The following is a 23,314-nucleotide window of genomic DNA, read 5'->3' on the forward strand; positions in this document are numbered from 1 at the left end:
TCTGTTGAGTAAGCTCCACTGGCGGGCCTCAGCATTTTGGGGTCAGAAAACTGCAGCTGCTCGCCACAAAGCTTTCGTCCCTGGGTGGGCTTGAACCACCATCCTTTCGGTTAACAGCCGAACGCGCTAACCGATTGCGCCACAGAGACGGTTGTCCAGGATTTTGCTTGGACAAGTCGCTAGTTTTGACTCGGAATTAAAGGGCAAAAGCGTGGCAAAACTAAATGAGCGTCGTGCTCATTTTCAGAGAACCCCCTTTGGAAACATAAGAGTGAGGAAGTTGCACTTGTCTCAAGAAAATCCCAGCACTAGGTCTGGTGGACGGGGCACCTTTAGAAAGGGCCCCTGACTGGGGTAGCCCTGGCGCCCAACGTGGGGCTCGAACCCACGACCCTGAGATTAAGAGTCTCATGCTCTACCGACTGAGCTAGCCGGGCTGGGTGCCTCGGACAGCCCTTGTCTGTCAGTGTTTCCAAACGGTCAGGCGAGGTTGTAGGGAGCCATCACTGGGGAAGTCCCTGTCGAAACGAATGCGAGACGACATATAAACCCTGTGTAGTCGTGGCCGAGTGGTTAAGGCGATGGACTAGAAATCCATTGGGGTTACCCTGCGCAGGTTCGAATCCTGCCGACTACGTTTGCGGTGTATTAAGCTCAGATGCTGATTTGTACCTCTAGAGGCGAAAGAGCAAACTTCATCTCGGCCGAGCCCTGTGCAGCCGTCTGTTATCTTGCTTTGATCGTGTGGTTGGTTAGTACTCTGTGTTGTGGTCTCAGCGAATCCGGATCGAGGCAACTTTTTTGGGGGGGCTTGAATAAACTGCTTCCCGCTCGCTTTGGAAATGTGTTGGTGGCGAACGCCTTCAATCGGGCGAACAACGCACTGCAGTTTGTTCAAAAAGAGCCGCGCCAAGCACTTCTTCAGCTGTTCTTTAGAATGTTTAAACCCAGCTCATCCAAGCTATTGGAAAGCGGCAAAGAAAAGGCTTAACTCCCCGTCGTGGAATCATTTTGGAGGAGGCTTGGCAGAAGAACTTGGCACGCACCAACACAAGCCCAGACAGCTCAGCTCGGTCTGGGAGGAGCCTCCTCATCATTTCTGTCTAACGGCGTGACATGCGGAGATACTGTCCAACCTAATAACGAGGATTAAACTTCTCAAATCGTAGTTCTTCTTTCTGTTGTTCACTGCTAGTACACGTGCTGAAAAAATGAAAGTCTTTCCGACTTGCATTGAATATGTGGGGTCGCTACTCCGATTCTTAATCTCTTGGAAACAGTTGCAGTCCGTATTGATCTTGCTGAGGTGTCAGGCATGGTCCAGCAGTCAGGACTCCTGGTTTCAGCCAAGCGGCCCGGGTTTAACTCCCGGCGTGAGAAGCCAAAGGCATCGTTGCTTTCAGTGTGTTTGCAAAGCCGTATTGTTTTAGAGTAAGACTCTGTTGAGTAAGCTCCACTGGCGGGCCTCAGCATTTTGGGGTCAGAAAACTGCAGCTGCTCGCCACAAAGCTTTCGTCCCTGGGTGGGCTTGAACCACCATCCTTTCGGTTAACAGCGAACGCGCTAACCGATTGCGCCAAAGCTGGGGAACAATAGTCTGTTAAGGAGGGGGAAGAAGGGGAAGAAAGGGGAATAAGGAAAAAGAGGGAAAAAGAGTGAAAAGGGAGAAAATGAAAGAAAAAATGAAAGGAAAGGAAGTTACTTTTCCCCCTCACTGGCAATAACGTTTTATATATTGTTTATCATAAACTATCGTTAAAACACTATTTTCAATTCACAATGCATTTGTATGGGAGTAAAGATCATCACAAGGTTGCTGGTTCGAATCCCACTGTTGGCAGAAAAGAAGATGTTTACTTTTTGTTGTGAATTATGCTTCATCGTTTAAAATCATATGACATATGCTAATAGTAGCAAAATGGAAATGTATTTTCCTTATTACAATAAAACATTACATTGTATTAATGATATATTACAGATTCTATACATTTAAACAGGTCTTTTTACAGAGTTTAAGCACTTTTGAGTATATTTCTATAGTGGTAACTAATCAATTCTATTATTTATTACCTATAATTGTTGACTATACAAAAGCAAATGTACTGAATCTGCATCCACAACACAACAGTAGCCACTTTTAAATTCAGATTAAAAACATTTATTTAGATGTGCATTTACAACCTGAGCACTGTGCTGGTCTACACCAACTGCACTTTATTTCTATTTTTTCAGTTTTACTCTTTTAATTCACATTTTAAATACATTTTATTTCCTTTTTATTATCATTTAAATTCTTAAGTTGTATTTGTGATTTTATTCATTTGCTTTTTAAAGATGTCTTTTGCAAGATGTATTATATTCTATTTTGCCTTTGTCAATCATTTTTATGTGAAGCGCTTTATGTATGAAATGTGCAATATAAAGGAACAAGCCTTGCCTGTAACATTTTGACTGTACAATAGCAAATGCACTGTGGCATATCAAAACAAAAAGAAAGGGAGAGAATAATTTATGTCAAAACTTTTATTTTAAATTATTTTCATTCTATTCATTTTTTAAATAATAAAAATACATGATAATACAGTAACATGCACAAAACGGTTTAATAAGTGCAAAATACTGAAAACGTACAGATAAAACATTATACATATTTAAACCGTTTAGGTGTTTTAAAGTCAACAGAAAAAAACAACAATTAAACTATTATACATTAATAATAACTAAAATAAAGATTATCATTAAGGAAAAGTACACCCCAACATAAAACGATTTGTTCATTCACATCATTTTAAACATGCAAGACTTTCTTCTTCTGCAGAACAAAATATATTTGAAGAACGTTGGTTACAGAAAACCAGGTCGCCGTTGATATGTGCTCAAACAAAATAGTGAATGGGACCAATGGTTTTTGTTCACTAACTTTTAAATATATTTGTATTTCGCAGAAGAAAGACAGTCTTGCATGTTTAAAATGATTGAAATGACAAGAAGGTAATTAAATTATCTTTCCATTTTTACTTGGAGGAGTTACTTTTTTTATTCTCCAACCACTGTCCTTTGGTACAGCCTCTACAGAGGGGCAGTATACAACCCCCTTGTATTGGCTGTGCCCATCTCTGCTGTCCTGAACTTCCCACATTTCTTGTACGTGTTGTGCAGCACTTTTCGGTAAGTTTTCTAACTGGACCAGCAGAAGCAGCAGGAGAAGGAGCAGAAGAGGAGGCTGACAATAGGACTGTGAAGCAGGAACCAGCACAGGTCCACATGGAATAAGCATCACCATTGAGCACCTGGGGGCAGAAAGAGTTGCCGCGGTGTTGGTGGTATTTGCAGTCGGTGACAAAACTGCTGTGCTGATGCATCTTCCTCTTCCTTCTCAACTGAGCCTGCCCAACGTGCTACTGGGCAATAGGCATTGGTGGGCTGGGCCTGGCTGGGGGGTGCAGACGGGGAGCACATTGCCAGGGAGAAGAGGGCCCCACCCAGACAAGCGACCAGGGAGTTTCAGTCCCTGCATCACAACCGCACTGTCCTGACTTTTACAGTCTTATTGTGCCACTGAACAACAGTGGTGTGGCTCACATCCACTAGTTGCAGGTTGTCTGCTGCATAACATTTCATTGGCCAGAATGCACCACCTGATTTTCCTGTAGTCAGGCAGAATCAGATCCCACCTGGACACTGTCCCATTCCCCTTCTTCTTGGGACTCCGGTGAATGGCACAGAGCCTGATAAAAAATGGTCTCAATCAGGCGACAACAATCTGGCCATTGGGCAAGTGGAGCAGTGGTTGTGAGCACTGCCTCTTCACACTCTCCACCCCTGGACTGAACTCCTGCCTCTTTTTGGGCGACCTGTGTCCAGCGTGCTCTGGTGTCCTGGCAGCGAACACCACTCGCTGCTTGTCGTAATCCAGCAGGTTCTGCCAAAGAGCAACAACATTGCTCACCTAAGCACAGAGAGCATATAATACATAGCAAATGAGAAAACAAAACTGTCAAGTATAACATGTATGACAGATCAAAAAGGAAAGTAAAGAAAGTTAAATGTTCCTGACCTGCTGGTTGTGAGGACAAGAGAGGGCTGGTTCCTAAACTCCACAAGATACTCTGCCAGGCTGTCGACTCTGTCCATCCCTGGCACACCCGTTATCCACAGCCTAAATTGCGGATTGAAGTATATCCATGTTGAGTGGGTAAGGTAATAAAAAAGTACATTCTGATTGATAGCGGTGGATAAGATCAGTCATTAATTACACTAAATATTTACTACATTCTCTAAAATATTAACGTGTTTTAAAAGCATTTCCATCAGGCAGAGGCACTAATTGCAGACTCTCAGTTGAAAAAAAACAGTTGGATGATTTGTTTGAAGCAGCGGATCCGGGACATTTAAGCTGATTTTAATACACTGATCTAAATACTGTATATAGCTGAACGCCTCATTGAGTTCTAAACTGACAACAGAACAGACCAAAAGTATTTGAGCGCCCTTTTTACAGTTTCTATTGACCCATTTGCAGCATTTTGTCAGATTAATAGTTTTTCAGACATGTGAGTGGTATCTTAAAGACACAGGTGATTGAACGGATACAAATACACAATTATGCAGCAAATGTTACGCATTATAAAAGAGTTGTTTCCAGTTTTTGATTGTGATTAGTCAATAGCGTGTTTTATTCACGATCAAGCTCCTTTGACAGCCAATTTAACAATTCTGTGTAATCCTGAAAAGCTTGATTAGTTGAATCAAATGTGTTTAATTAGAGTTGGAGATAAACGCTGCAGGACAGTGGCCCTTCAGAAACCGAATTTGACACCCCAGTAATAATTCAAAAGGTAAGGAAATAATTACGAATTGGGTTTCACTTTTATGAAGTCTTTACCATATTATATACATAAATATCGACCTATATAAATGGCTCAATTGCTATTACATACCGCAGAAAGATCAGCAGATGTTGAGGCACCTGACTGTGGATTGGAATCAACAGCCAATGTGGAGGAGTCAGCAGCCAGACCGAAGAGTCAGCAGCCAGGGTGGAGGCAATAGGCAGAGAGGACGGAGTATCCAGGGTGGTGGCAATAGACTGAAGGACGAAGCAGCCAGGGTGGAGGCAATAGGCTGAGAGGACGGAGCAGCCAGTGCGGAAGCCATGTTGGAGTTCTCAGCGCCCAGGCTAGAAGCAACAGCTGTGCGGATGGAGCAGCCAGGGTGGAAAAGTCAGCAGCCATGCTTAAGAAGTCAGCTGGTGGGGAGGTGGAGAGAGACTCAGCAGAGGGCAAAAAGTTGGAGGAAACAGAGAAGCTTGGTTCATGTGAGAGACTTGACAGAGTAATATCAAGGGTCTGTTCTTCGCCGAAACCCTCATGGTTCTCTCTCCTTCATCCACATCCTCAAGGATGTTCTCTGTCTCCTCTGAGTCGGATCCACCACAAGCGCTGTCCAGTCTGACTCAAAGGTAGTCAACACCAAGCACTCTCCTATGAAAAAACATAAAATAACATATGAAAAATACACACACGCCACTAATTATATAACTATTCAATAACTATAACTGTCATGCTGGGAAGGATGAGGTGAGACCCAATTGCGGTGAGAACAGAGTTTTATTATGACAGAGGACACCAGAGTAATATAGAAGAGACCGCCAAGCGACAGTGTCTGCAGCCTGGGAGGATGTCACACCCGGAGGTCCGGGATCTAGACGGCGGCTGAGACGGAGCACTCGAAGCAGGTCTCACGATAGGTAGGGTAGAACACAGGAGTTCTTGGCAGGTGTGGCTCGACTGGGTCCCGTAAACAGGAGGCGGAGCTTCTAGGAGAAGTCGCCGTGGGTAGAACTGGAGCGCCGGTGGAGAGCTGGAGATAGCGGGAATATAACCCAAAAAATAACAGGAAACCAAAACAAACTAGATAACTGAACTGACAAGGCTAGAAAGAAAAAGACTAGAATATGGTAAGAGCAATATGCTAGAAATAGATAACTGGACAGGACAAGACAAGAAGTCAGCGCTAGGCAGTAAGCAAACACATACAACGGACTGACAAGGAACAGCGAAAACACGAGGGAATAAATAGGGAACCTATCACAGTACAGATAAGCAACAGCTGCGCAGTGCAACTCATAAGCGCGACGCGCTGGCGAAACTCGCTACAGGTGTAAGGGTGATTAGAGATGAGTGGGGGAATACCAGTGAGGGAGACATGAGGGCGGGGCTGGTGATGCGGACACCGAACACGTGGCAAAGTGTCAAGCAACTCCCCACGTGTTCGACAAGAAACAAAACAATGCCACACAGGTAGAAAACGGACACAACAGACCCAGAGTCATGACAGTAACCCCCCCCCCCAGCTGCGCCACCGGGCGCCTAGGGGGGAGGCTCACCTCGTCGCCGGTGGAAGTCCACGATCAGTGCGGTCAAGGATGTCGCGAGACGGCACCCAACTCCTCTCCTCTGCGCCATAGCCTTTCCAGTCCACTAAGTATTGGTAGCCCCTGCCGCGACGGTGCACGTCGAGCAGTTTCCTGACCGTGTAGGTCGGGGATCCGTCCACCAGGCGAGGAGGAGGAGGTGAGAGCGGGAACCAGAAGGATTCAGGTGGGACGTGAAAACAGGTTTCACCCTGGATACATGAAAAACGGGGTGAACTCGACTAAAATTAGGTGGGAGTTTGAGCCGGACGGCCACCGATTGACCACCTTGGTGATCCGAAATGGGCCGATGAACTTGGGAGCCAACTTGCGAGAAGGCACCCCGGAGAGGCAAGTCCATGGTGGAGAGCCACACTCTCTGACCACACACGTAGGTAGGATGGGAAGTCCGTGCCGATCAGCTGCGGTCTTGTTTCGAAGAGCGGATTGGGCCAGAATCCTCCTAGCTTTCCTCCATGTGCGTTGGCAGCGTTGGACGAAAGCCAGGGCCGAAGGGACCGAGGAGTCGAGTTCCTGGGAAGAAAACAGAGGGGGTTGGTAACCCAGAGAGCACTCAAAGGGTTACATACCTGAAGAGGACACGGGCTGGGAGTTGTGGGCATACTCAATCCAGGTAAGCTGTTGGCTCCAGGAACCAGGGCAGTGCGAGATCAGGCAGCGGAGTCTCCGACCGAGATCCTGGTTGGCGCGCTCACATTGTCCGTTGGTCTGTGGATGAAAACCGGAAGAGAGGCTAGCAGTGGCACCAATTTGCTTGCAGAATTCTTTCCAGAACCGGGAAGTAAACTGAGGACCCCTGTCGGATATCACGTCAACAGGTAACCCATGGAGACGGAAGACGTGATCCACCATCAGTTGAGCGGTCTCCCGGGCGGAGGGAAGCTTGGGTAGGGGAATGAAATGGACTGCTTTGGAGAAGCGGTCCACCACTGTCAACACGACGGTGTTACCACCAGAGAGGGGAGACCAGTCACAAAGTCCAAGGCGATGTGGGACCAGGGGCGGGAGGGAATGGGCAGAGGGCGAAGCAGACCAGCCGGAGGGCGATGAGAAGGTTTGTTCTGAGCACAGACTGAGCACGCCAACACGAACTGCCCGACGTCTTTGGCCAGTGATGGCCACCAATACCTCTGACGCACCGTAGCCAGGGTACCCCGATTGCCTGGATGGTTGACGAACCTGGAGGAATGGCTCCACTGAAGGACTTCAGGGCGCAGCGCAACCGGCACGAACAAGCGATCAGGCGGGCTCCCACGTGGGACCTGTACCCCCCGTCCGGCCTCCTCTACTCGTCGCTCAATTCCCCAGGTGAGGGCCCCGACTACCCTCCCCTTGGAGAGGATGGTTTCCGTTGCAGGCTCCCTCCCGGGTGTCTCGAACAGGCGAGAGAGGGCATCAGGTTTGACGTTCTTAGAGCCGGGCCGGTACGAGAGGGTGAAGGCGAACCGATCGAAGAACAGGGCCCACCGAGCCTGTCGTGAGTTTAACCTCTTGGCTGAACGGATATACTCAAGATTCTTGTGGTCCGTCCAGACCAAGAAGGCTGCGCTGACCCCTCCAACCAGTGGCGCCACTCCCCCAGGGCCAGTCGAACCGCCAACAGCTCCCTGTTACCGATATCGTAGTTCCGTTCTGCAGGGCTGAGGCGGCGGGAGAAGTACGAGCATGGATGTACCTTCCCGTCATTAGCCGTACGCTGGGACAGGACCCCACCTACCCCGACATCGGACGCGTCTACCTCCACAATGAATTGGCGTTCCGGATCTGGAAGACAGAGGACAGGTGCAGAGACAAACCGGACTTAAGATTGTCAAAGGCTACCTGTGCTTGTGGGTTCCACTTGAACGGGACTTTAGGGGAGGTAAGCGCGGTGAGCGTACGGCCACCTGGCTGAAACCCCGGATGAATCGCCGGTAGAAGTTGGCGAACCCCAGGAACCGCTGCAGGGCCTTACGGGAGTCAGAACAGGCCACTCACGACGGCCCTGATCTTACTAGATCAGGTTCAATGCCTCTAGAGAGATTATGTACCAAGGAACGAAACGGAATCGGCGTGGAATTCGCACTTCTCCGCCTTGACAAAAAGTTGATTCTCCAGAAGACGCTGGAGACCTGACGAACGTGCTGGGTGTGTACCGAGAGAGGGAGAATATCAAAATATCATCCAGTACACAAAAGCAAACGTTGATCATGTCACCCAACACGCCGTTGACAAGGCCTGAAAACAGCCGGAGCATTGGGCAGGCCAAAAGGAAGAAACCAAATACCGTAATGTCCCGATGGTGTATTGAAGGCCGTCTTCCACTCGTCCCCCTCACGGATACGGACAAGGTGGTAGGCATTGCGGAGGTCTAGTTTTAGTAAAGACCTTGGCTCCCTGCAACAATTCAAAAGCAGTTGACATGAGTGGTAAGGGGTACTATTTTAACCGTAATTCATTCAACCCTCGATAGTCGATACAAGGACGTAGGGAGCCATCCTTCTCTTGACAAAGAAGAAGCCTGCCCCAGCCGGTGAGAGGAAATACGATGAGCCCAGACAGAAGTGATTCGTGAACATACTTATCCATGGCCTCTCTTTCAGGACCGGAAAGGGAATAGAGTCGACCTCTAGCGGAGAAGTTGCCTGGTAGAAGGTCATGGCGCAGTCGTAGGGGCGATGAGGAGGCAGAGAGGCGCGCGCCTTGCTGAAGACCGAGCGAAGATCGGGTACTCCTCCGGACTCCGGAAATGTCGGACGCCTTAACCTGCGAAACAGAGAGACAGAGACAGGAGACAGGCAGGACCAAGACATGATGCAACAAGACGGGCTCCAGGCCAGATAGAATTGCTAGCCAATCCACGTGATATTGTGCTGTGACAGCCATGGGTGCCCCAAAATGAATGTATCTTGGGAGACTCCAGGATGTACAGCTCAATTGTCTCACAATGGTACCAGAAAGGAAAAGTCTTACGTGGGGAGTGATGTGAGTGATAGTGGCAAAGGACGGTCCCGCCAGCGTCCAGACCGGAATGGGTTGAGGCAACGACAGAAGAGGGATCCCCCATCGGCGAGCTGTAAGGCATCGAGGAAGTTCCCTCTGCTCCTGAATCCAGGAGGGCCTCCGTTGTGGTCCTGCCCCCGAAGAGAGATGGAAGTCCCAAGACGGTGGCGTGTGGTCGGGAGGAAATAGGGATGGCGCCCACACGGATTCCCCGAACTACGGGTGGGCGCTGCTTTTAAACCGGACACTGGATGGCTTGATGTCCCGACCTCCACAGTACAAACATAACCCTCGCATGATTCGGTGCTCCCTCTGCTCAGGAGTGAGCGGTTCGCCCAAGCTGCATGGTTCGGGTTTCCAAGAAGGAGTCGATGCAGTCTGTGCAGTGCAATGGGGTCACGGAGACGCCAAGAGTGGCGAGTGTTGTCTGATACGACGGCGCTTGAGTCGGTTCTCCCACTCGTAGGCACAGGTTGGTAAGATCCTCTAAATTCTCAGGAAGGTCAAGAGTGGCGATCTCGTCTGCGATCGAGGAATGAGTCCCTCCATAAATCGAGCCCGCAGACAGGAGCATCCAGCCACAGCTGCCGCCAAGTCTGGAACCGGATTGAATAGTTAGTGATCGACGATCTCCCCTGGGTAAGACGAGAGAGTTGGGACGCCGCCACATCCCCTTGGGCAATCGTCGAAGAGACGAGTCATCTCGGGCCTTAAAGGCCTCAAAGGATGAGCAGCAAGGAGCACCAGCCTCCCAGACGGCAACTCCCCAGTCACGGGCCTGTCCGGTGAGGAGATTCAAAACGAACGCTATCTTGGTGTCCTCCTGGGCATAGCGGCGGTTCTGCAGTGAATACGAGTCCGCACTGGGCCAGAAAGGACGGCAGGCGTTCGGCGTCCCGTCATAGAGGGAGGAAGATGGGTATTGGCTCTGATTCCGAGGTTCTGAGAAGAGAAGGGTGGTTGGCACTTGACCGGCAATGGTCCCCTGGATCTCGGCAGGGTGCGCAGTTCGGTCAACTGACCGACAAGAATTCCATCCACCTGGGTAGCGCAGTTAGGCGTGTAGCTTGTTGACCTAATAAGGCCCCCTGTTGCCGGATGGCCATCCGGACGGATCCTCTTCCGCTGGGTCTCGGGTTTGGGTCAGTTCCGTCTTCTGTCATGCTGGAAGGATGAGGTGAGACCCAATTGCGGGTGAGAACAGAGGTTTTATTATGACAGAGGACACCAGAGTAATATAGAAGAGACCGCCAAGCGACAGTGTCTGCAGCCTGGGAGGGATGTCACACCCGGAGGTCCCGGGATCTAGACGGCGGCTGAGACGGAGCACTCGAAGCAGGTCTCACGATAGGTAGGGTAGCACACAGGAGTTCTTGGCAGGTGTGGCTCGACTGGGTCCCGTAAACAGGAGGCGGAGCTTCTAGGAGAAGTCGCCGTGGGTAGAACTGGAGCGCCGGTGGAGAGCTGGAGATAGCGGAATATAACCCAAAAAATAACAGGAAACCAAAACAAACTAGATAACTGAACTGACAAGGCTAGAAAGGAAAAAGACTAGAATATGGTAAGAGCAATATGCTAGAAATAGATAACTGGACAGGACAAGACAAGAAGTCAGCGCTAGGCAGTAAGCAAACACATACAACGGACTGACAAGGAACAGCGAAAACACGAGGAATAATAGGGAAACCTATCACAGTACAGATAAGCAACAGCTGCGCAGTGCAACTCATAAGCGCGACGCGCTGGCGAAACTCGCTACAGGTGTAAGGGTGATTAGAGATGAGTGGGGGAATACCAGTGAGGGAGACATGAGGGCGGGGCTGGTGATGCGGACACCGAACACGTGGCAAAGTGCTAGCAACTCCCCACGTGTTCGACAAGAAACAAAACAATGCCACACAGGTAGAAAACGGACACAACAGACCCAGAGTCATGACAATAACAATAACTATTCAATATAGATAGAATGCCATTGTAATTAGACTTCTGTATTTGCAATTAGAATAATAAATGTAAATACTTAAAGGATAGTTCACTCAAAAATGAACATTCTGTCATTAATTACTCACCCTCAGTTGTTCCAAACCTGTATAATACCTTTGTTCTGCAAAACACAAAGGAATTGTTTGGAAAATGTCATAACCAGAGCCTATCCCCCATTGACTCCCAGTATTTATTTCTCTACTATAGCAGTAAATAGAGATTAGATATGTCTGGTTACTGACATTGTTCCAAATATCTTTCTTGTGTTACATAAATGTATACTGGTTTCGAACCTGAGGTGAACAAATGATGACAGAATTAACATTTTTGGGGCATTATTTTGTTATCCTCACTTACATAAATGAACGATAGTACCTACACCTACTGTAAAAAATAATATTTAGTTAGAACATTCAACCAAAAGTATTAGGTAGCTAGAAAACACTAAAACATACCAATGTATTTGAAAGGTGACCTGAAAGTTGGCACAAAAGCACGGCCAAACACCTTCAAGCTGTTGGTGTTAACACAGTGGGCCATATCCCCGGAGTAAGTGAGGAGAATGCTGGTTTGCTGGTCACTGCTGCAGTCGCCCGATCTTGATCCCATCTGTTCAAGCCTTCCAGGAGGTAGAGCTGGAAATGAATGCTTGGCATTGGACTGGTTCCTAAAGAATAAATATGTATCAATAGAAAACGACATGAGCTTATGTTTGAACAATACATAAATTATTAAAATATCAAACATTATGTGTGAAACCAACCTGGAATGAACCTGTTCAAGTGGCAGTGGAAAGACTCCAGGGATTTGGACACACTGGCACAGCGGTACCTGGTCAGGGTGACCCCCGCCTTTGAGGTGGTGCCGACTTCGGTGTAGAGTGGCATACCTGAAACATCCTGGATGCACCTGACATGGCGTTTCTGCACAAGCCAGATGTGCTCCATGCGCACCTCATCCAGCAGGCACACCCATAAGGTCCATTCCATTTGCCCCACCCAGCTCCTGGAGTAGCTTGTCAATGAGGCATATTGTTGCCTCCTCACCGCGTGTCCTCCTGGGGAAGTAAAGGCTGAGCTGATATTTACTGATGCTCCTGTCCACGAGACGGTCAGTAAAGCTGGCACACCCTCCTGCATCAGTTGCCGTTTTTTTGCCTGCCGCAACAGCTGAGGTCTCCTTCATCCCACTCAAAGATGCAGGCGGACAGGCATCCCATGAAAGTGGCTAGAGAGGATGGGCGTCTGTGGTGCAGCCCACCGCCAGCCTCCGCATAAAGTGCGAGATGTCCAGCCGTATGTGGAGTCTGGCCACTTCCCGAATCTGGTCTGCGGCTTGCTGGTTGACCCCCTCATGCATGCAACAGTTACAGTCCACATACAGTAGGACTGGGGGCGGAACGGCAGCCTGGCGGTACCGCTCCATGACACCTGCAACCATCCTGTCCAGTCCTGGCCCCTCCTGCACCAACAAACACTGGTCAGTATCTGTCCGACCTCGTTGCCAATGGACGTTACCCAGAGTGCTGCCCCCCGTCCATGACCACCAGCTTCTTTGTGCATTTACATTTACATTTAGTCATTTGCAGACGCTTTTATCCAAAGCGCTTACAGTGCACTTATTACAGGGACAATCCCCCTGGAGCAACGTGGAGTAAAGGGTCTTGCTCAAGGACACACTGGTGGTGGCTGCTGGGATTGAACCACGCGACCTTTGATTTACCAGTTCAGAGGTTTAACCCACTAACCAACACTACCACCACCTCATTGTGATCTGTTATTTACAAATGTCACAACATATTCATGATGTAATGTTACCACTGACAACAATGTAAACGTTTATCGGCACTGTTAGACCTTACCAGCCATTTTTAAAGTAATATATTGGCAACACTGTTGCCTGTTGGTATTTTACAGTAAACGAAGATACATAATAGAAATTATCTATTAACTCACTTAAGTCACACAGTCTTAGATGAACCTCAACTGGAGAGGAGAAAAAAATGCAAACAGCATTAACCTCTTAACATATTACAGACACACACTTTCACTTTATTTCTGTCATACTTCTACAAAAGCTCTGATTGAGAATTAACAGAGGTTAAGCTCTTGTGCATAGTTTCATTATTGTTTTCACTTCGAGTTGTTCCAAATCTGTATAAATGTATTTGTTGTGATAAACAAGGAGAAATTTGGAAGAATGCTTATAACAAGACAGATTTTGCCTTCCATTGACCCCCATAATAGGAAAACATACAATATTATAAAAAAATGACAACTGTTAGCTGTCCTACATTCTTTAAAATGTATTTGAAAAACAAAAAAATCATCAATAGTAGTCAATGCATGTTGAGATCTGTTCGGTATTACCATTCTCCCCAAATATTTTTCTCTGTATTCATCAGAACAAAGCAAATAAAGAAAGGAGTCAGATTTTTGGGTGAAGTATCCCTTTAAGTCACCATATCAGGTGTCACTGTGGGCTTTGTGGTTGACTCGTTAACCCTGTGTTTATTTCGTATTGTTGATATTTTTCAGTAATTGCATTAGTGTTTTGTAATGTGGAATTATTCAATCATATAGAAAAGCTGTTAAAGTAATATATGTCTGACTCATAGCTGAAATTATATCTGAAAGCAGTTGTGTTTAAATAACAATTTAACATTTATGATTACACCTGATATAAAGCTCTCTGTAAAAATTATTTCTTGGATATTGTGTCATGATTCCACTATCATGTCATGTTTATTCTTGTTGTTTGAGTGGAGTCATGGCATAACCTATGGTTTTGTGTGAGATTGAGTGATCTTTCTCGTGTCTTGTCATTGTTCCCTACATCTCGTCCCTCGTCAGCTTTCCCTGAGTGCTAATCCCCAGCACCTGTTGCTCGTTTCGATCCTCTGTTGTTTCCCCTATAAAGAGTCCTCATGTTTCTTTGTCTCGTTGCTCGTGCATTACTTGTTGCTACATGTTGTTTGGTGTTCGATACCTGTTTGCTGTTCGCTGGATGTTCTTGTTTGCTGTTCCATTGGTCGTTGTTCCTGTTCTTTATAGTAAGTCTAGTTCAGTCAGTGTTAGTGTTTTGTTTCAAGTGTTTGTTTTGTAGTCTTAGTTAGTCAGTGTTAATTGTTAAGTATATATTCCCTGTCTTGTTTTACCCCATCGTGGGTCTTTGTTTTGTGTTTCTTTGTTAAATAAATATCTGTTACACCAATACCGTCTGTGTCTGCCTGCACTTGGGTTCTCAAGCCTTGTCTCATAGAGAGATTCCTGACATATTGAGGCACACTTATACACTCCACCAATAAACATTATTAATGGTGGAAAACAATCATGGATGAGTTTTGTACTATGCACACAGCAAGCATAGGAGCATGTAGCGGTTCAGTTGATGGCACCAAGCCCCGGCCGCCCAGCCGCCGGCACCAAGCCCGGCCGCCCAGCCGCCGGCACCAAGCCCGGCCGCCCAGCCGCCGCACCAAGCCCGGCCGCCCAGCGCCGCACCAAGCCCGGCCGCCCAGCCGCCGGCACCAAGCCCGGCCGCCCAGCCGCCGGCACCAAGCCCGGCCGCCGTCAAATCCGGCCGCCCAGCCGATCTTCCAACCCTTGTCCAGCCCCGGCATTCCAGCCGTGGTCCAGGACAGTGTCCTGCAGGGGACTAGGACAGTGTCCTGCAGGGGACTAGGACAGTGTCCTGCAGGGGACTAGGACAGTGTCCTGCAGGGGACTAGGACAGTGTCCTGCAGGGGACTAGGACAGTGTCCTGCAGGGGACTAGGACAGTTCCCCCCAGGACTACCCCTGTCAAGCCTCCTGGGGCTCCGCGCCCTGGCGCGTCCCCAAGGGCTGGTACATCCCCACCCAGCCCTACCCCTTCTGGACTTCCCACGTTTTCTTGTCTGCCCCCACCCCCCCTCCCTTGTTTGTTATTTCTGTTGTCTCACCCCAACCCATTTGTGATTATGTCGTGTATGCCTCTTGTCATGTTCACCTTGTCTGTCTGGTTTTTGTCTGTTTCCCAGTCGGTCTTGTCTTGTTAGTTACCCCTTGATGAACACCTGGAGGTGCTCATTAAAGGGGGGGCTTATGTCATGATTCCACTATCATGTCATGTTTATTCTTGTTGTTTGAGTGGAGTCATGGCATAACCTATGGTTTTGTGTGAGATTGAGTGATCTTTCTCGTGTCTTGTCATTGTTCCCTACATCTCGTCCCTCGTCAGCTTTCCCTGAGTGCTAATCCCCAGCACCTGTTGCTCGTTTCGATCCTCTGTTGTTTCCCCTATAAAGAGTCCTCATGTTTCTTTGTCTCGTTGCTCGTGCATTACTTGTTGCTACATGTTGTTTGGTGTTCGATACCTGTTTGCTGTTCGCTGGATGTTCTTGTTTGCTGTTCCCATTGGTCGTTGTTCCTGTTCTTTATAGTAAGTCTAGTTCAGTCAGTGTTAGTGTTTTGTTTCAAGTGTTTGTTTTGTAGTCTTAGTTAGTCAGTGTTAATTGTTAAGTATATATTTCCCTGTCTTGTTTTACCCCATCGTGGGTCTTTGTTTTGTGTTTCTTTGTTTAAATAAATATGTTACACCAATACCGTCTGTGTCTGCCTGCACTTGGGTTCTCAAGCCTTGTCTCATAGAGAGATTCCTGACATATTGAGGCACACTTATACACTCCACCAATAAACATTATTAATGGTGGAAAACAATCATGGATGAGTTTTGTACTATGCACACAGCAAGCATAGGAGCATGTAGCGGTTCAGTTGATTGTCATCATTGTTGAAACAATGATCACACTAATAATGACTAACAAACATAACAACATTTAAACCTCAAAAGGAGCCATGGAATCTAGTTGTGTATTGCTGTAAAAAATGGCTGGTAGAGTCTAACAGTGTGGTAGTATTTGAGAACATCTCTGTGTATAACATAGTCTGATTGTTTATTACGTTTTTGGTGGAATCCATCTTTACAATGGTACCAAAGATGGATGTGATCCTGGCCTAGATGTGACCAATTCGGGAGAGGATGTCCCTGCCATATACAGACAGCAGCCAAAGACTGGTGGGGATGTCGATGGGCTCTGGAGGCTCCTGGCACACCACCGGAAAGAGAATAGGTCGATCCACAAAGTCGGCACACTCCCCAAGGTAGTGTGCCAACCGATTCAGCCATTCCTCCCATGGTTCTCCTTTAACTGCCGCACCAGTCAAGCTGGACTGTTGCCCAGTGTCCGGTCCCGACGCAGCCTAATGACACGGATTTCACAGGCAAACCAGAAAGCATTTCTCTTCACAATGTCACCAAAACAAATTCCTTGTATGTGCAAACATACTTGGCAATAAAGCTCTTTCTGATTCTGATTCTGAAAGACAAATTTTTTGCTGTGATTAGCTACATGTTCATTAGAGTGTTATTACAGTGATCCAAGTTCTCACAATCTCCATAATTACTACACTGGTTCACTCACTTTCGTGTTAGGATCAGCCGGAACATTTTCTGGTGTGGCAGGTCAAGCTGGTCCCGGACAGTCTGGCTTGTCGACAGATAGTTAAGAGAACACACAGTGCATCTGATCGTCTCTGTCACCATCAGGTAATACCTGTCAATGTCCAGGACCTTCCTAGGCCTCTTATGGACACCGTATCCTGTCAGGAGAGAAACAAGGTGTTGGCAATCCACCTCTTGTTCTGCACAGGGACGGTCTTGTTCCATTCACCTGGCAACCAGATTCTAGCTGAGGCATCAGCAGGTGCTGGCTGGACTCCTTCAGACTCCTCCTGTTTGGTAGACAATTACAAAATAATCCTTTTTAGTTCAAAGATAATGTTTTAATTAAAAACAAATGCTGCACTAAGATACGTGACAAACTGTATAACACATTGGTGTTGCTAAACTCACAGTGAATGAAACAGGGCTGTTGCTCCTCACAGAGGATGAGAAAGGGATAGGGATCCTCACAGAAGATGGATAAGGGTTGCTGGTCCTCACAGAGGATGGAGAAAGGCTAGGGATCCTCACAAAGGATGGTGAAAGGGTGGCGGTCCTCACAGACGATGGATAAGTGTCAAAGGGCCTTGCAGATGGTGGACAGGAAGAAAAAAAATATATATGCAGCATTATGGTAGTGAAATGAAACTCTAATTTATTTTAATATAAGTATGTTGCATACCGTCTGTTTGTCTGCATGTCTGTATTGGTTAAACTTTAATATACTAGAAAGTACTCAGATGTATATTGTTATTTGACTTTTTAACTTACACTTTACCTACCTGATATTTTGAATAAAAATTGGAAACTATGTAACTTTCTGATTTGTATATAGTTTTTGTACATTTGATTGGTTTCAGAGTTCTCCAAATTGAGTTTTTGCAGAAACCAAAAGAAGCTGTTGATTCTCATAATGCTACAAAAATCTTAAACCTAAACAATAACAGTTTACTACACTTATATAAGGGGCCAAATATGGCTAAATATTATAACTGACTAATAAGGACATTTTTCTGGTCCTCGTTAGATATAAGGTCTTTCACAAATATAAAAAACAGTGTGATTGTTATGTCTTGGGTTTTGTGATAGAAAATAACAAAAAACCTGATCGAATCACTTGAAGTCTATGCAATGTCCTCACTACAGTCACACAAACGTGTATGCCTGTCTCGGACTAATACATTAAATTTACATTTTGACATTTAGCAGACGCTTTTATCCAAAGCGACTTACAAAGAGTTTAGGAGCAATAAGCGATACATTACATTTGCAGAATTACGCTAGAGTCATTCTGAACTTGGAGGGCTGTGTGTACTTCCTAACGAACAAATACAAAATAATTATAAGTCCACATTAACTACAGAGAATATATTCACCATTGACAAACTTGGAGAGGGCCTCAGGAATGACCGTGGGACAGGAACCGTGTCTGAAGCCCCAGCCTGTGGAAGTTCAGACTGTAGAGATTGAGTGGCAGTGTCAGGCTGTTAAAACAACAGGAAAAACGCAAAAGATGTAATGAAACAGCATATCGTAATTTATCTCAGATATGTGATACAACGTTAAACTTAATTTTCGATTAGATCACCTTAGTGGTGTGGAATCCACAATTGCAGTGCATAGACCTTCCAACGAGAGAGGTCTGTCCGCGGGTCTGCATGAGGCATTTCTCAATCTGAAAAGATCAGTAACAATATCTATTTTCTGCACCTCAGTAAGGTGACCTGCATACTACACGCTATCTAATAGATACAGGCAAATGTGTGTTACCTTCTGATAGAGGTCATGCCATTTTTTCTGCCTTGGGGCTGGTCTATTACCTCCTCCAGAAGGCCAGACCCCAGAGCTGGCAAAAGTCCTCAACCTGGCCATCCACTCGCCATCTCCCATACCCTTGTGACTCTTTGGTTTAGTGGTCATCTAAGCATAACATGGGAATAAAAGCAAAAGGGTTCATTCTTGCAGGTACTGGATAAATACACTGATTACTAGTATTATTATTTCATTCAAATGTAAGGTTTAAAACATAAAAACTTGTATTTCAATTACAACCTGAAGCTAACTTAATTATGGTACCCCTGATTTCATAACAAAAAAGGAAAGATTAGATTGCACCCACAAATAGAAGGTTTTGCTAATCTAACCATAGTTTAACCATAACATTTGCTGTGAAACTGTGGTTAAACTAATGATAATTATTTAAAAGGTTATTAATATGCAAAAAGTATGGCTAACAAACGTTTACTCTAGTAAAACCATAATACATTTCTTAAGGGATGACTACGTTAGGAATATAGTTTATTTTTTGTCAAAACAAACTTCGAGATGAATAAATTAGGTATAACATGTAGGATTACAGGCAAATCGTTATAACCCGACCACAGTTAATAAGCACGAAATCGAAATTACGGCGTGAAGAATGAAACGAAGGCGACATAACACGGATTCATAATAATTTATCACGAAAGAAAAGTTTTACATAAAGTTAATGTAATGTTTCCCTTACAATGTGTTGTAAACAAAGTGACGTTAGCCGAAGTTAACATTACCCGTTGCTTCAGGGAAGCACTCGACAAACCTTATTTGTTATTTATTATTAGTGACGGATTAAAACACAACAAATGTTTTAAATATAAGAATATAGCAAACAGAAGAGGAAAAAAGCTTTTTACGATTTACTTTGATGCTTCATTGTCCGTTACCCACTACGTAACCGCTACCCGTTACCAAAAGCACGCAATCGCGGAGAGACACTAGACGAAACCACATTTTGTGACTGATTAAAACAAGGAACGACTGTTGGAGTTTAAAAGCATCCTGCATGTTCAAAAATTGAATGAAGGCAATCTCTAACAAGTATTGAAGTTTATTGTGAGAAAGTATCATAGTACACCGCTGGGTTGACTCAAAAACAACGTCTCACAAAGAACCACCCAGAAAAAACCTCATCACACAAATATATGGTATGTCTCGACGATCTCTCTTCTGCAGGGGGAGGGTCTCCCTTGTTTCCACCAATCATCAAGTTCTGCTTTGTCCTCTCTCCACCAATCAACTCCTGCTGTGTCCTTTTTGGTTCCTGGAAAACATTCCTAAAGAAAAAACAACATTCCAAATACCTCCCCCACTTTTACACAACTGCAGCCAAAGATGCCCACTCTCCCCCACACACTCGCATTCCCCTGCTGCAAGCACATCAATATCAGCACATAGCTTGGGTATCAAATGCATGTATTAAAACACTCACAATATTATGGCTTCACCTCTAAATAAGACAAAACAAATTAAATGATTAAATGTAATTACGTAACTGATTAAATGATTAAATCCTTCACGACTTAATGACTTATTAAGAACATAGTGTTAAGATTAAAACATACTTACTTTGTTGATGAATCCGCTATCTGCGCTCGTAATTAATCTGACAATGGGCGTGGTCGCTGTCCATTCTCATCCCGCGACGTGATTGGCTCCCGTCCAATCTCATAATGGACAGCGAGAGCCCCGATCGGCTCCCGTCTAATCTCACAATGGACAGCGAGAGCCCCGATTGGCTCCCGTCCAATCTCACAATGGACATCGAGAGCCCCGATTGGCTCCAGTCCAATCTCACAATGGACATCAAGAGCCGGGCTCTAGAGTTAAGGCTCTTCCAGCCTCCAAAGTAGCCTAAATCCAGCGCCTTAGATCGCTCGGCCACGCTACCTCGAAATGCATTTTCTGCTGCCGGTTTCCACCATTGTGTTTTACAGTAGGCCCTCTACAACTTACGCAGACAGTCAAGAGTTTACAGGGTCTCTAGGCTTAGGGTCGATGCTTCTGCCCATCTAAGAGGTTGGGGAGACCAGTGCGGAAACTGGAGGAGCTGAACACGCAACGTCATCTGAAGCTTGGGCTCTGATCCTCTGAGATGAATGGGGCATTTTTTTTTGTAGCAAAACAGATTCATCACCCTTGTGCGCTAGATATACAGTAGGCGGCGGTTATACTCCTGAAGAGTGAACGGTCATTGAACCAAAAGAAGAAGAAGGCTTAGGGTTAAGTGCACCTTTCTGATGCAGGGGTGTTCAGTCCTATCTCTGGAGGCGATGCCATCTGTAGATTGCAGTTCATCCAGTACACCTGAACCGGGTAACGGGGCTCTAGGAGTTGGCAGGTAAGTGAAAGTCAGACGTGCTTTAAAAAGTGCCCTGACAGCTCATCTTTGGTCTTTATCAAATGTTGCTGGTTCGATCCCATCAGCCACCACCAGTGTGTCCTTGAGCAAGACGCTTTACTCCATGCTACTCCAGGGGGATTGTCCCTGTAATAAGTGCACTGTAAGTCGCTTTGGATAAAAGCGTCTGCCAAATGACTAAATGTTATCTGGCCATGCTTTCCTTAAAGGTCCCTGCCAAGAAAACATTTGTAAAATCACATAAAGGCCTAAAAAGTATGTACACATTGTTTTACATTAAATGTTTACTACATTGTTGTATACCTAGTTGCATCGACAACCCATCGAGCACATATGTACCGGTCAATTTGGCTCAGATGGTCTGCAGGTGCATGAAAGTGAGATGCGATTTAAAGCCTTACTCAAAGCTCAGCCTGATCGTTTTACACCTCAGCTGGCAGCGGTGGGATTTGAACCCACGCCTCTGAAGAGACTGGAGCCTTAATCCAGCGCCTTAGACCGCTCGGCCACGCTACCACGAAATTGCACGTTTAGCCTCCGATTTCTACCATTGTGTTTTACAGTAGGCACGCTATGAATTTTTGCAGACAGTCAAGAGCATGATGACTGCTCATGATTTTGAGGAGTTTTCTTCTAATCTAAATCAAGCACGACTCTGGTGGGGCTCGAACCCACAACCTTTGAATGCCTAGATTACTCAATGCACTATCCATTGCGCCACAGAGCCTTGAATGCTATTCCTGTCCCTGTTCATCAGGGATCCAGCGCATGCCAAAACTATTCCCAGGAGAAAGGAATAAATCAGTCTACAACGACAAGGGAGTACTAAACAAAGAGCACACACACTAGACACCACTGGGATTTGAACCCAGGATCTCTTGTTTACAAGACAGGTGTTTTGACCAGCTAAGCTAGGCGCCAACACCAAAAAGTGGTTTTAGGATGATTGTGACTGACAAGTAAGGGGAAAAAAAACAAATTAAGAAGAGATGGGAATCATGGAAGAGGTCACCTTTGACATAGAGGGGTTTGGGAACCGAGGGCCACACGGGGGCAGAGTCAGTCATGAATTGATCAGTTTATTTCAAACTGTCACGGTCTTCATTTTTGATACAAAAATAACAGTTTGTGAACTTGAAAAAATGTTTTATTAACTGAAACTTGCCACACAAGTCAGTTTTTTGTAAGGACTGCTTGACATCCATCATCACTTCAGTGTTGCAATACTGTGCAGGTAAGCAGGATGTGATGAGTCCCTATTCATCAGGGATCCGGCACATGCCAAGACTATTCCCAGGAGAAAGGATTAAATCAGTCTTCAAAGACAAGAGAGTAGTAAATAAAGAGCACACACACTAGGCACCGGTGGGATATGAACAGAGGATCACCTGTTTACTAGACAGATTCTTTAACCAGCTAAGCCACGGTGCCAACACCTGGAATGCTCCCAGCACGTGTAACTGAATAAACGAAAGGGGCCAAAACTAGATGACAAAGTATCAAGTTGATGCAGAAGGCAGTCGACAGGTTGAAGCCCTATCTCTAGCAACTGAAAGGTATGCAGTATTTTCCTCAACGTTTATAGAATATCTTTTACCCCTGCACGGCACACATTATTCCTATGACATGCATCCAGCTTTTGCGAGGATTAACGCCCATCCATCATCTCTTAAATATTTCCAAACTTTGCAGTTTAAACGGGGTAATGAGTAAAACTACATGTCGAGAGGCAATGGCTAGGTTTCCCTAGTCTAAAGATCACAAAGGAATCACACAAACTTCCCAGACACCACTGGGATTTGAACCCAGGCCCTGTTTACAAGACAGGCGCTTTGACCAGCTAAGCCACGGCACCAACACCAAAAAGAGGTTTTGGGATGATTGTGTCTGACAAGTAACAAAGGGGAAAACAAACAATTAAGAAGAGATGGGAATCATAGAAGAGGTTACCTTTGAGAGAGGGGAATGGGAACCAAGGGCAACACTGGGGCAGAGTCAGTAATGAATTGATCAGTTTATTTCAAAACCGTCACGGTCTTCATTTTTGATACAACAATAACAGTTTGTGAACTTGACAAAATGTTTTTTAACTGAAACTTGCTACACAAGTCCGCTTTTTCTGTGGACTGCTTGACATCCATCATCACTTCAGTGTTGCAATACTGTGCTGGTAAGCAGGACGTGATGAGCAAGTTCACTTCTTGGGTGTTTCTGGAACATGTAAAAGAACAAAATCCTTCTTTCAAGTACGAA

The 23,314-nt window shown here is 45.9% G+C and overlaps 5 non-coding genes across 5 annotated transcripts; 1 reads left to right on the forward strand and 4 right to left on the reverse strand.

Moving 5' to 3' along the window:
• Nucleotides 1-75: 75 nt before the first annotated feature.
• Nucleotides 76-149, reverse strand: trnan-guu (transfer RNA asparagine (anticodon GUU)). The gene has a single exon. It is a non-coding gene; the product is annotated as a tRNA-Asn (tRNA).
• Nucleotides 150-364: 215 nt separating this feature from the next.
• On the reverse strand, nucleotides 365-437 carry trnak-cuu (transfer RNA lysine (anticodon CUU)). The gene has a single exon. It is a non-coding gene; the product is annotated as a tRNA-Lys (tRNA).
• Nucleotides 438-555: 118 nt separating this feature from the next.
• Nucleotides 556-637, forward strand: trnas-aga (transfer RNA serine (anticodon AGA)). Its single transcript has one exon. It is a non-coding gene; the product is annotated as a tRNA-Ser (tRNA).
• A 20,858-nt stretch (nucleotides 638-21,495) lies between these two features.
• Nucleotides 21,496-21,577, reverse strand: trnal-aag (transfer RNA leucine (anticodon AAG)). Its single transcript has one exon. It is a non-coding gene; the product is annotated as a tRNA-Leu (tRNA).
• A 1,268-nt stretch (nucleotides 21,578-22,845) lies between these two features.
• Nucleotides 22,846-22,916, reverse strand: trnat-ugu (transfer RNA threonine (anticodon UGU)). Its single transcript has one exon. It is a non-coding gene; the product is annotated as a tRNA-Thr (tRNA).
• Between the last annotated feature and the right edge of the window lie 398 nt (nucleotides 22,917-23,314).

The sequence above is a fragment of the Triplophysa dalaica genome, chromosome 5, assembly GCF_015846415.1.
Source record: "Triplophysa dalaica isolate WHDGS20190420 chromosome 5, ASM1584641v1, whole genome shotgun sequence".
Taxonomy (NCBI): domain Eukaryota; kingdom Metazoa; phylum Chordata; class Actinopteri; order Cypriniformes; family Nemacheilidae; genus Triplophysa; species Triplophysa dalaica.